This window comes from Aulonocara stuartgranti (genome assembly GCF_965226115.1).
Source record: "Aulonocara stuartgranti genome assembly, chromosome: 1".
Lineage (NCBI taxonomy): Eukaryota > Metazoa > Chordata > Actinopteri > Cichliformes > Cichlidae > Aulonocara > Aulonocara stuartgranti.
The window spans coordinates 41,543,506-41,556,603 of NC_138939.1; the positions used below are offsets into that span (position 1 = coordinate 41,543,506).

The 13,098-nt window shown below is 40.3% G+C and overlaps 1 long non-coding RNA gene across 1 annotated transcript; it reads left to right on the plus strand.

The window, feature by feature from the left end:
- The first annotated feature begins 1,650 nt into the window (after nucleotides 1–1,650).
- Nucleotides 1,651–11,195, plus strand: LOC309691460. Its single transcript, XR_014272005.1, has 3 exons — nucleotides 1,651–5,858; nucleotides 7,644–7,745; nucleotides 8,363–11,195. It is a non-coding gene; the product is annotated as an uncharacterized lncRNA (long non-coding RNA).
- Nucleotides 11,196–13,098: the final 1,903 nt, after the last annotated feature.

Sequence of the window (13,098 nt, forward strand, 5' to 3'; positions counted from 1 at the left end):
TAAAACTATTGGTAATTCTTGCCATTTACACTTTCCAAATTAATCAAAAGTCATAGCAGTATTTTTATGATTTATTTTAATAATGTGTTTCAAAACTTTTGCACTGTGAGAGAGACACGACAGGGAAACAACCCCCATGCCTTCCTGGAGATCTTCAGGGCCACAGCAGAGACGTGCCGTTGGCCAAAGGAGTGGTCGCTGGGGCTGCTCCTGCTGCAGTCTGGCAGAGCCCAGGCAGTGGCTCTCAGCCTGCCCACAGCAACAAGGTGCAGGTTTGCGGGTGTCCACCGAGCAATCATGGATGGCTTGGGCCTGGTATGTCTGCAATGCATTCAGCAGAGATGTGGGGTAGTCCGGACCTACTTGCATTTTGCATTATTGAAAGAAAGGCTTTATTGATTGAGTCGTGACACTCACACAGAAGAGGAATGCCAAAAATGATTTTCCAGGTGGCTCACCAAAACGCCATGGCAGGGCATATGAAATATGCTAAAACTCTGGAGCAAATAATGGCCAGATTTTATTGGCTGGGAATCTGAGCAGATGTGCGCTGATGGTGTGCGCCCTGCCTGGACCATCAGCTGGTTAACCAGCTGGCCATCGCAAAAGTGCCCATTACTATGTAAGACTGCTTTCTTCCATTTGTGCAACATCTCTAAAGTTAGAAATATCCTGTCTCAGAGTGACGCTGAAAAACTAGTTCATGCATTTATTACTTCCAGGCTGGACTACTGTAATTCATTATTATCAGGAAGTCCTAAAAACTCCCTGAAAAGCCTTCAGCTGATCCAAAATGCTGCAGCAAGAGTCCTGACAGGGACTAGAAAGAGAGAGCAGATTTCTCCTGTTTTGGCTTCCCTTCATTGGCTTCCCGTTAAATCCAGAATTGAATTCAAAATCCTGCTCCTCACATACAAGGTCTTAAATAATCAGGCCCCATCTTATCTTAATGACCTTGTAGTACCATATCACCCTATTAGAGCACTTGGCTCTCGCTCTGCAGGCCTACTTGTTGTTCCTAGAGTATTTAAAAGTAGAATGGGAGGCAGAGCCTTCAGTTTTCAGGCCCCTCTTCTGTGGAACCAGCTTCCAGTTTGGATTCAGGAGACAGACACTATCTCTACTTTCAAGATTAGGCTTCAAACTTTCCTTTTTGCTAAAGCATATAGTTAGGGCTGGACCAGGTGACCCTGAATCCTCCCTTAGTTATGCTGCAGTAGGTGTAGGCTGCCGGGGGATTCCCATGATGCATTGAGTTTTTCCTTTCCAGTCACCTTTCTCACTCACTATGTGTTAACAGACCTCTCTGCACTGAATCATATCTGTTATTAACCTCTGTCTCTCTTCCACAGCATGTCTTTATCCTGTCTTCCTTCTCTCACCCCAACCGGTCGCAGCAGCTGGCCCCGCCCCTCCCTGAGCCTGGTTCTGCTGGAGGTTTCTTCCTGTTAAAAGGGAGTTTTTCCTTCCCACTGTTGCCAAAGTGCTTGCTCATAGGGGGGTCATATGATTGTTGGGTTTTTCTCTGTATCTATGAAGCGCCTTGAGGTGACTTATGTTGTGATTTGGCGCTATATAAATAAAATTGAATTGAATTACTATTAATGGAGGTCCCATTTGAACGCATTGTCAAGGACCTCATCAGGCCATTTCACCGGAGTGCACGTGGATATTGCTTTATATTAGTTCTGGTGGATTATGCCATGCAATATCCCAAAGCAGTGCTGGTTGGCTGAAACGTTTAATGTTTAATAATGAAGAACCTTAAAACATTACTTTCAGCATCAACTTTGTTTTAAAGCCTTTAAAATATATACCGTTCAATAGTCGACCTTTATCTTACAGAGATGTGATGATTTTATGGATAATTAAAGTCAGTCATATATCTACAAACACAACAAGCTGAAAGTCAGTGATGCTGCTCGGTTTGCAGTCCTGAACATCACGGCACAAGCAGGATTCACTGCACTGTTAATGTGAGCTATGTTACATTGCTGCCTCTGTTCGGTGGTGTCGAGCCAATCAGACTTCAACGTTTGTTTCAACGAGCTGACGGTTCACTCGTTAAGCTGAAAGAAAGATGCTAGACAATCTGCTCCCTGTTTGTGAAGGATTGCTAGAAAAGTTTTTTAAAAAATTATTAGGTAAAAATTAGGTAATGTTAAAATAATGTTATCATCCCAGTGTTTTCAGTGTGGGAGAAAGTACTCAGAGTACTCAGGGCCTTCAAGTTACACACCATGAAAGGCAGCAACAAGTTCAATGTTCAGAAACCTAAAGTCTGTATCAGCAGCAGAATGGAGCTAAAATAAATGTTGGTTTCAGTTCTATGAAGCTTTGAGTATTTTGGATCAGTAGCTGCTGTGTTTGTTGCATCATATTGCTGTAACTGTTTATATGCTTTATATATTCTGAGCTAAGTTGATCTATAGTGTTACATCATATTCTATAAGGATGTTATGTGTTTGTAGACTTTCTGCCCAGTTTGACCCATTTAGCAGAAGTCAGCCTGTTTAAGGCTCTGATATCTATTCTGTGTGACTTAAAGCAGTTATGACATGGTCTGATTTTCTCACCCAATAAAGGAATATTTCACATATCAGTATAGCAGACATCTTGCTCCTCCCCCTTTTGTGAGTGTGGACACTTCCTCTCTTTGCTCTTTAAATGCTTTGCTTCTTTTATTGATTTTTATGCTGATTTTTTTCCCTTTTTTCTATATGAGCTTACCTGCGATAGCTTCTGGACACTTATAGATCATTAGGATTAAAGTGTTCTTAACAGAAACAGCAACATTTTTATAGTTACCTTATCTTCAGCGCTCCGTGTGTTTGTGGCCTAGACACAGCTGAAGCCTGATTACAGTGTCTGGGCACCGAACAGCCTCAATAGCCTGGAAAGGTGCTAACCGCTAGGCTAACTAGCAACAAGATGCCTTCCCTCTCCACAGATGACTACCACAGCCTCCTGCAGAAGATTGCAGTACTGGAGACAAAAATTCATCGCTTAGAAGTAAACGTGGAGGTAAATGGACTGTGTGGAAATGAAACAACCTTGCCTTTGACTCAAAACAATGGCGATGAGCAAGCTAGTACACAGCTAAGGAGCACAGATAACATGACCAAGAAAGTAGACTCTGTGCATTATTATAAATCCTCAAGTGATAATCCCCCCTTGGACTGTCTTGGTGCAAAACCAAGACATAAATCATGTCTCCTGGAAGGGGGAGGACGTACCACAGGCAGGGCACAGCGAGCTGAAATCTCTGAAACCGACTGGCCTTCACTTCCTACGAGACAGAGAAGCTCTTCTACCCCTGTACACGAGAGGAAACAGGACTGGACAACCGTGAATAGGAAGGTTAGCAACAAACCTCCAAAACAACTGAATGTGAAACTGCAGAACAGATTTGCTCCACTATCAAAGGACCCTGGATCGATATCGGACAACCATCCATCTAAAAGCAGCGAAATAAGGTCTGAAAATCTGTTAAAAAGTGAAAGGCCACAGGGAAAGCTAAAGGCTAGGCCTGAAACTCTGATTGTGGGTGACTCTGCCGTAAAGGATGTACAAAGGATGTGCGGTAAGAACACTAAAGTCGTTGTTTGCACTGAATAAATGGCTTATATCAGCATGTGCTGACCACTCAGTGCATTTTATCAACAACTTTAATATTTTTTGGGAACGCAGGCATCTGTTTAAAGCAAATGGATTTAATTTTAACAAGTCAGGGGTGAAACTGTTCACCTCCAACTTGTTTTATTCCATACGTCATCCATCCTTGGTGCCAAGGCTGAGATAAACGAGGAGTTATCTCATAAAGAGGAACAAACAGTACTCCAAGAACAGACAAAGCCCAGCAGAAACCTTGAGGAGGAGCTCCATCTGCCCCCACCCGGGAAGAGCCTCAGAAAGGAGAGACATCTGAGGCAAGAAGAGGGGTCCCTATTTGCCTCCAACTCTCTCAACAACACCAACGACCAGGACCAGGGACCACGACCTTCCCCAGTCCCCCAAACCCCTGACAGGCCATCACCCTCCTCCCCCTCCCTTTCTCCCTCCTCCCCACACCTGAAATTCACTGAGGAGATGATGGAGCGGGTCAATGCTGGGCTCAGATCTACCCCCCGGCCCAATCCCTTTTTGTCCCCCATAAACCCCCCACCAGAGCAGCCAAAGGTTCGCCATCGAGCCCCACCCTCAACAGAGCAATCGAAGTCACATTGCCCAGCCTCGCCCCCCTTAGTTCCTCTTCATGCTCTGTCTCCGCAGTCTGATGCGTGATGTGTGAAGGGTCCGGGCTGTGAGGATTATGGCAGTGATGACTTTTCCCAGGAGAAGCTTACTAGAAGGTTTTAAAATCTCTGTACTTTCAGGTGACAGAAGGAGACATGTGGCCTGGTCAAAACACAGAGAGCTGCACTCTAAAAGATCTTTAAACATAGTAAACATACCTTGTGTGCCACAGACTGCTCCCAAACACGAGGGGACAAGTAATACCTCTAAAACACTTAAGTTGGCTTTATTAAACATTAGATCTCTAGCTGGGAAAACATTTTTAATTAATGATTTAATCACTGAGCACAGCCTTGATTTTATGTTTTTAACTGAAACTTGGTTGGACCAAAGTAACAGTGGAGCTGTTCTCATCGAGACGACCCCTCCTACAGTTTTATCAGTGAGGGCAGGGTGAGCAGGAGAGGAGGAGGGGTTGCTGTCTTATTTAATGAATCATTTCAATGTAAGCAGCTATCTCCTGGAAGTTTTCAGTCTTTTGAATATGTGGCTTTACAGCTGAAGGCCCCATCCAAAGTTGTGTTTCTTAATGTTTACAGGCCTCCCAAATACTGCACAGACTTTTTTAATGACCTCAGTGAACTGCTGTCTGTGATCTGTGTTGATTTTGACTGTGTAATTATTGCTGGGGATTTTAACATTCATGTGGACAACCCTCAGGACAAAGGGACTAAAGACCTGAGTAACACTCTGGGCAACTTTGGGCTGACTCAGCATGTAACAGAGGCCACACATAATAGAGGACACACTCTTGACCTACTTGACTTGATATTGATATTGTATCACTGCGGGGCTGTATACTGTTGATCTAAAGTGAAATTATCCTGTGGAAACAGGAATTTTCCATTTTAGAGCATTTTGAAATCACTGAAAGTTAGGTCAATTATGGACAATTTGAAAAGGCTTTTATTTTTGAAAGCAGAATCAGAATGACTTGATATTGATATGGTATCACTGTGGGGTTGTATACTGTTGATCTAAAGTGGAATTACCCTGTGGAAACAAGAAGTTTTCATTTTAGAGCATTTTGAATCGTTAGGAGATTAAGTCAAATATCCGCAATTTCAAAGGGCCATTACTATGAAAAGCAAAATCAGAAAGAATTGATATTGATATGGTATTACTGTGAAAAAGACTGCGGTTGGAAAGTGTTGATACAAAGTTCAAATAGTATTTGGAAATACGACTTTTGCTTTTAAGAGCATTATTAAGTCATTGAAAGAGTAGTTCAAAAATGAAGATTCACAGGGCTTTTACTTTGAAATCCAAAATAAGATGGCCTTGATAGTGACAGGGCACAATTAGGGTACAAGGCTGTGTCATATAGATGTAACATTAGAGTTTGTAAAAAAAAAAGCCTAAATTATATGTTATTATGTTCTTAACATATCTGTTAATTCACTCGAAGTTGGCTTTTATTTTGAAATCCGGTTTCCACATCCATTCCCGTAATACTTTGAATACACAGGGAACGTAAAATAAACTGGAGGCTGACTTGACACCAGTAAACTAACGCCAGTTCTTCAGTAACTGACGAGGGCTCAAGCATCTCCGCACCAACGGTAAGTTATTTTAACAAAAGCCAGAGAAACGAGCTGCAGAAGCTGTAACATAATGTTAGCATTTACTTTGGCTGATCCAAGTACGTCCATTAAATGTGTTGTTTTTGACAGACTCATGTTGTACTTTTATTTTAATAGTGATGAGTGTCGAACTAGTTGTTTCGCTAAATTAAGTAACTCACCTGAAACGTAAATGAGAGCTGTGGCAGAAACGCAAAGCTGCAGTCTTGTCAGACTGTTTTTTTTTTCAGTCATCCGTTCGTTCGCTCCGGTGAATGCATCCAAACTTTGCAGAAAGTCCTATTAGTTTAAAAAAAGTTGATATATTGTTGAAATACATGTTGAAATCAGCTGGTAAAAGCCAGTCAGCTAACTGAATAGGTCACTATCATGTTTACATATGTGTTCAAGGTCAACTTAAGCCATGTCCACACGTACACGGGTATTTTTGAAAACAGAGATTTTCCGTTTTCGTTTTAAAAAATAATCCCGTCCACACGTAAACGCAGAAATGAAGGAAAACGCTGCTAGGAACATGCCAAAGCAACAGGTGGCGCTAGATTCCTAACCGTGCAGAAATGTTGGCCAATCAGAAGTCTAGAAGCCTCGGTGGGAAAAAGTAAACAAAGCTGGGGCATAGAAGCAGAAGCAAGTGGTATGTGTGGAGGCAGTGCAGAGAGTACAATTAACAGTAACAGTATTGTAGAAATTCACCGAAACAATAACGTGGCGCACAGTGTGACGTCAAAAAATGAGCACACCTTTGACGCTGCGTTTTCTCCATTTTTCTGTCCACACATAAATGCAAAAACGGAGTTTTAGAAAATATCCACCCTGGCCGGAGTTTTTAAAAATCTCCGTTTTCAGTGACCAAAAACGGCGTTTACGTGTGGACGAAAGGTGCAAACGCATAGAAAAATCTGCGTTTTCAAAAATACCCGGGTACGTGTGGATGTAGCCTAAGAGAATGACTATTAGGCAAAGCAAACCAAAATTACATGATTTGTTCAGAGTTACTGTCAAAAAAATTTTAAACACACAAAAAAAATACTCATCTTCACATTAATAAGAGCATTAAAGTCAATATAACTTTTATTGTCAGTATTGGTCTTTTTTTTTTTAAAGGTGAAACTACTAAATATAACATATTTCAAATTGTCAGTAACTTGTCCGACAGTAAATAACTGACATAACTAATTACTTTCATACAAACCAATCAGTAAGTTATTTTGTATATTTTTTTAAATGAGTAATCAGTTATAAATAACTATTTGCATTTCTGAAGTAACAGTAAGACTACTGACAACATTAACTGTTACTTTTCTTTTCTAAAACTATCTTTTGTTTTTCTTTTCTTTACCTTTTTTTCTTAGTAACTCAGGAGGTTATGTTTTTGGTGGCATTTGTCTGACTGTTAGCAAAATAACTCAAAGTTATGGACAGATTTTAAATTTTCAGGAAATGTCACAAATGGGCCAATAAACAAGTAATTCAATTTTGGGGGTGATCAGGCATGATCAAGGAATTTAAACTATACTGTACTGAACTCTCCATGTGCTTTGCTAGTCTTATTAATCTATTATCAAGTACTGCTTTGTTTGTCATTTTAGTTGTCATTTTAAAAGCTCAAATTAAAGACATCAGTCAGTAAAAATACATCTACCTTGTACCTTATGGGCATGAATCTAGCTAACTAATGAATGCAATATTGTTTGGTGATTGCTACCTATCAATGCAATTATTTATTTCTGTTTTAATAGATATGTTTTTGTTATTCTGTTTCAGAGTGGATTTCAAGAAGATGGAGAGGGTCACCTGAATCTTGACATTTATAAACATGCAACTGCATTTCTTCTTCAAGCCAAGGAAACCCATCGACTGACACAGGTAATTTATGCCATTAATTTTCCATTGAATTGTATTTCATTGTTAGAGAACCTAAAAGCAATATGCTTAACTTATGCTGAACAGTGCTCAAGCTATAACTTGGGCACTGTTCAGACCTGGCATCTTGAATAGATCATTCAAGATGTCATAAATGGACAGCTTTAGGTATGTGAGTGAAACACCTGACATTCGAATGTGTCTCCATGTACTTCATGGGTGACCACTCAGATCTCACTCCCCCACTATATATGGAAATAGACATGTATGTTGCATCCAAAATCTGCCTATCACTATATTTCCTTAGCATGAGCTAAGAATAGAGACAACATAATACACACAACACAAATTTTCAATTTGCATTTCCACCTATGATCCGATTCCTCAAAATGCATTATAATTAAGTGAATACAAGGTTTTAACGTTGCATAAGGCAATATTATTCTTTACAAAAAAAATTGGGTGGTGGGGGTAACTTATTTTGCTCATTGCATCGCACTAACTTTATGTAACTGAAGGTTTCCTTTTTCAAAAATTGTGTCTGTGAGTTTGCATGTTGACTGTGTTTTCATATGAATTTTGTAATTAAGGTTTTTTCCTTTGTTTTTCCTCTTCCACAGAGAGCTGTTAACCACTTCGTGAGTGGAATCCAGCAATATCAGGCCGTATTATTGGAGCACTTAAAACAACAAATGAGTGACATGATTGAGAGACATTCTGGGGACCTGGATCAACTAAAGAGTGATGCAGTGGGGGTATTTGACCAGTTTGTTGACCCTTTCACTCAAATTGCTTCCACACATTTGCAGGAAAAGACTATCAAAGAACTGTTAAAACCAGTTGAACCAGAGATTATTGTCACAAAACAAACAGTCTGTTATTCGAAGCGTGGAGACTCCAGGGTTCTTGCCATTAAAGACCATTGTTTTCATTACATACCGTTGTTGAAAAGTTTGGAGCAGCTGCTATCACATCCAAGAATGCTTGCAATGATTGATGAGAGGCCAAAGCCATGCAAGGATGGCTTTCTTCATGATTTCATTGATGGAGACATTTTTAAGTGGCACCCACTGTTTATTAAAGTCCCTACAGCATTACAGTTGATTTTATATACAGATGAAATTGAACTATGCAATCCTCTTGGATCTCGGGCAAACAAGAACAAGCTGTTATTGATTTATTACACCTTAGGTAACATCAGCCCTAAGTACAGATCAAGACTTCCTGCTATTCGTCTGCTTGCCATGGTAAAATCAAAAGATCTTTCCCGTTGTGGTATAGATGAGATATTTGAGAGGATTAACCGTGACTTAATTGAGCTGTGTGATGGTGTCCAAGTTGTCACTGCAAGGGGTGAGAGGACAATTCATGGGGCACTCATATCTGTGTGTGGAGACACTCTAGCTCAGCATGAAGTGGCTGGATTTAAGGAAGGAGTGGGTTTTGCCTACAGTAAATGCAGGCACTGCGAATGCCACTTTGAAGACATGCAGGAAAAATTTAATGAAGATTTTTTTTGTTAAAAGGACCATGGCCAGTCATAACAGGCAATGTAATGACATTGAGAAGGCAAGTACGGACTTTCTGAAAGACAAACTAAAAATAACGTATGGTATAAACAGGAGAAGCAAGTTAACAGACTCTCCTCACGTTGATATAATCAATCAAACCCCGCAAGACATCATGCATGTTATTCTTGAAGGCGTTGCCCCATATGAAATCAAATGTGTTTTAAAGAATCTTGTGCTTTCAGGGCAAATGAACTAAGATTCATTCAATAGTGCAATTCTGTGTTTCCCTTATTCTCCTGTTGATGTGAGGGATAAGCCTTGCCCCATATCTGTCAGTACGCTTTCATCAAATGACAATAAATTGAAACAGTCAGCTGGGCAGATGCTGGTTTTGTTGAAGATCTTTCCATTTCTTATGGACAAAATTGGAGAAAATCATTACACACAAATGCTACGTAACATGTTAGAGATCATAAAAATTCTGTTTTCACCTATTATTGCTGTCTCAACTCTCTCCAGATTGAAGCTTTTAATAGAGCAGCATTTAAAACATTTCAAACAACTGTTTCCAGATTAAAATATTATACCTAAACAGCATTATTTACTGCATCTTCCTTCTCAGATTAAGGCTCTTGGTCCTACAGTGAGGCATATGTGTATGCGTTTTGAGTCAAAACATTGTTTCTTCAAGCAGTGGGCTCTGAAAAGTAGTTTTAAGAATATTTGTAAATCTCTTGTGAAGCACAACCAACTTTATGAATGTAGTCAGAACGTGCATGAGAAACATCCCATTTTTTCAAGTGAAGTCGACATGGTTCCAGCCAAAGAGGTGAAAAATGTTCATTATGTAGAAGGCAAGATTAAAGACTTCATTGAGCAAGTTGAACATGTAGTTTCTGTACAGTGGATTATGCTACATGGAAATATACATTCATGTGAAAAATCTTTGGTTATTTCTGATGTCATAAATGATGCTCCAGAGTTTGCACTTGTTAAAAACATCTATATTGTAAATGCATCTGTGTATTGTTTTGAATGCCAGCCTCTCTCTACAGTTGGGTGGAATGATCAATATTTAGCTTATGAGGTAGAAGTTCCCTGTCTAGCTCAGGCAAATATTTTTGTGGATGCTGGAAATCTTGTTGATTATACAGCGTACCACTATGTAAACTTTAATAACAGCAAGTACATTCCAGTGAAGTATGATCTAACTGACATCATCAAACATTATTCTTTTGTGAATATGTGGGCTGAAATAAGGTTTTTAAAGACTGGCAAAAAAATTGTTCTATTTACTTTTTATTTTACTTTTGGCGCAATCTGTTCAGTGCAACACAACTGAGAGGGAAACAATTTCAGTGTTTTGCCTCTTTTTCAATGTCACATTGATATGGTTTGACTGATAAATACACTGTGCTTAAGATACTAAGACTCATAATAATGTAATGTTGGGCATGATATTAACCTGCAGTTCTCAATAAAGTAGATTTGATGTCCTGATTCAAGTTAGGTCTATTTCTTGAAACAAGATGATAAATCTTTTACAAATAACACAGCAGCTTAAAACGTTTATGAAATGCCAAAAAAGCTTGTTTCGTGTGAGATATGACTCAAAACAATATGTTTTCAAGAGTTTTTCACTTAACAAGATATCCAAGATGCACTGTCTAAAAACAAGTTCCTATATCTCACTGAAACGTTACTCTTTAGCTGATTATGGCTTATTTTAAGTGTGATTAGATATTTTGACTTGAAATAAGACAAATATACTTGGTAAGATTTTAAGTTTTTGCAGTGTAACTGAGGCAGATCTACCCTGATGGACAATGGGGACTCTAACCCACAAAATGACCAACAAAGGTCTGACCTAATGACCAACCGGGACTTTAACCCAGTATTTAAACTTTTCCTAGCAGACTCTAACTGCTTTCATTTCTTTCTTCTTAGCAGACTCTACTGCTTCTACTCATGAGATTTTTCATCAAAATCAAAACAGACATCCACCAGTAATTTCAGTGAGTAGACTTAAATTTTATCATGTCCAATTTGGCACACTTTGGAAATAATTCAACAGGTAGTGCCTTACCTTTGGATAAGCCGGCTTATGCCCACTCACTTCGACTACTGGAATTCATGTCTGCCCGTCAGACCACCGAATTTTACCACCGAAGATTATATTATTAATGCAATGGTAATGATGATAATTATTTAACAATAGCAGTAAAATTTCCCTGCTCCACATCGGTTTTCAGCGTTATTTTGTTATCGTTTTTATCGTTAACTCGGTTTTCCTGGTCTTTTCACGTGTGTTATGAATAAATCTGTTTTTTGGTACCGGTACTGGTTTTATTTTGTTGTATGTATCCGCGACACCTTAAAGGCCGGTCCGTGAAAATATTGTCGGGTATAAACCGGTCCGTGGCGCAAAAAAGGTTGGGGACCGCTGCTTTAAATAATGTTTCCTTTTATAAAAGTAGGATAATGAAAAAACATTTATCATAAAATTTATTATTGACATGTTTGTGGCAATTAATATGTGAATCAACTAAATGGGGCGGGGGGGAGGAGGGTGTTGGCCCAACTGGTCTTAAACTAAGAAACACTAAAGTTAAATTTGAAAACAATTTAAAACAAAACATCCCCATTCTAAAATGTCATGTGACAATCTGATTGGCTTACGGAGTGATGATGTCACAAGGACTATGTTGCCTTTGATCTGAAGTCTATAAATAGGGGTCAGAAGCAGCAATTAATCAGTTTGTTCACAGCCTTCAAACGTTCGACCAGAGATCCATTTGGAAATATTTCTAAGCCTTTTCAGAGTCACTGTGCACAGGCTCCAACATGCCTCCACGAAAAGGCCAACAAAGACAAAAAGATTATGCTCCCTGTCCTTTGTGTTCTGGCCGGCCAATCTCTCCAGGAGAAATTGTGCGGCCAATCTCTCCAGGAGAAATTGTGCGGCCAACCTCTCCAGGAGAAATTGTGCGGCCAACCTCTCCAGGAGAAATTGTGCGGCCAACCTCTCCAGGAGAAATTGTGCGGCCAATCTCTCCAGGAGAAATTGTGCGGCCAATCTCTCCAGGAGAAATTGTGCGGCCAATCTCTCCAGGAGAAATTGTGCGGCCAACCTCTCCAGGAGAAATTGTGCGGCCAATCTCTCCAGGAGAAATTGTGCGGCCAACCTCTCCAGGAGAAATTGTGCGGCCAACCTCTCCAGGAGAAATTGTGCGGCCAATCTCTCCAGGAGAAATTGTGCGGCCAACCTCTCCAGGAGAAATTGTGCGGCCAACCTCTCCAGGAGAAATTGTGCGGCCAACCTCTCCAGGAGAAATTGTGCGGCCAATCTCTCCAGGAGAAATTGTGCGGCCAATCTCTCCAGGAGAAATTGTGCGGCCAATCTCTCCAGGAGAAATTGTGAGTGAAGAAAGGACAAAAGCTGGCATCGTTGGACCATAGAAGCATGATGGGGAGATGTTCTGAGGAGACTCCGTCTCAGATTAATCCTCGTCCACTTCCAGGGAAAACTACATTTATTCAGGTACGTCCAAGACACCCTGGCAGAAGTGCAGGTATGGCTTCCCCAGTGAATCCTCCTGTAGAGTCTCCATCAACACCACCTTTCCTCAGTTCTGATGATGGATTACCACCAGTTGATTGTTAAAAATTAACTGCTAAAATAGGCCATTAGAAGTATACTTCATCTTGTCTCCCTATATCATGGCTGGGCATTCTCAGTCCTCGAGGGCCGGTGTCCCCCCAACCGGTCGCAGCAGATGGCCGTCCCTTCTTGAGCCTGGTTCTGCCGGAGGTTTCTTCCTAAAGGGAGTTTTTCCTCTCCACTG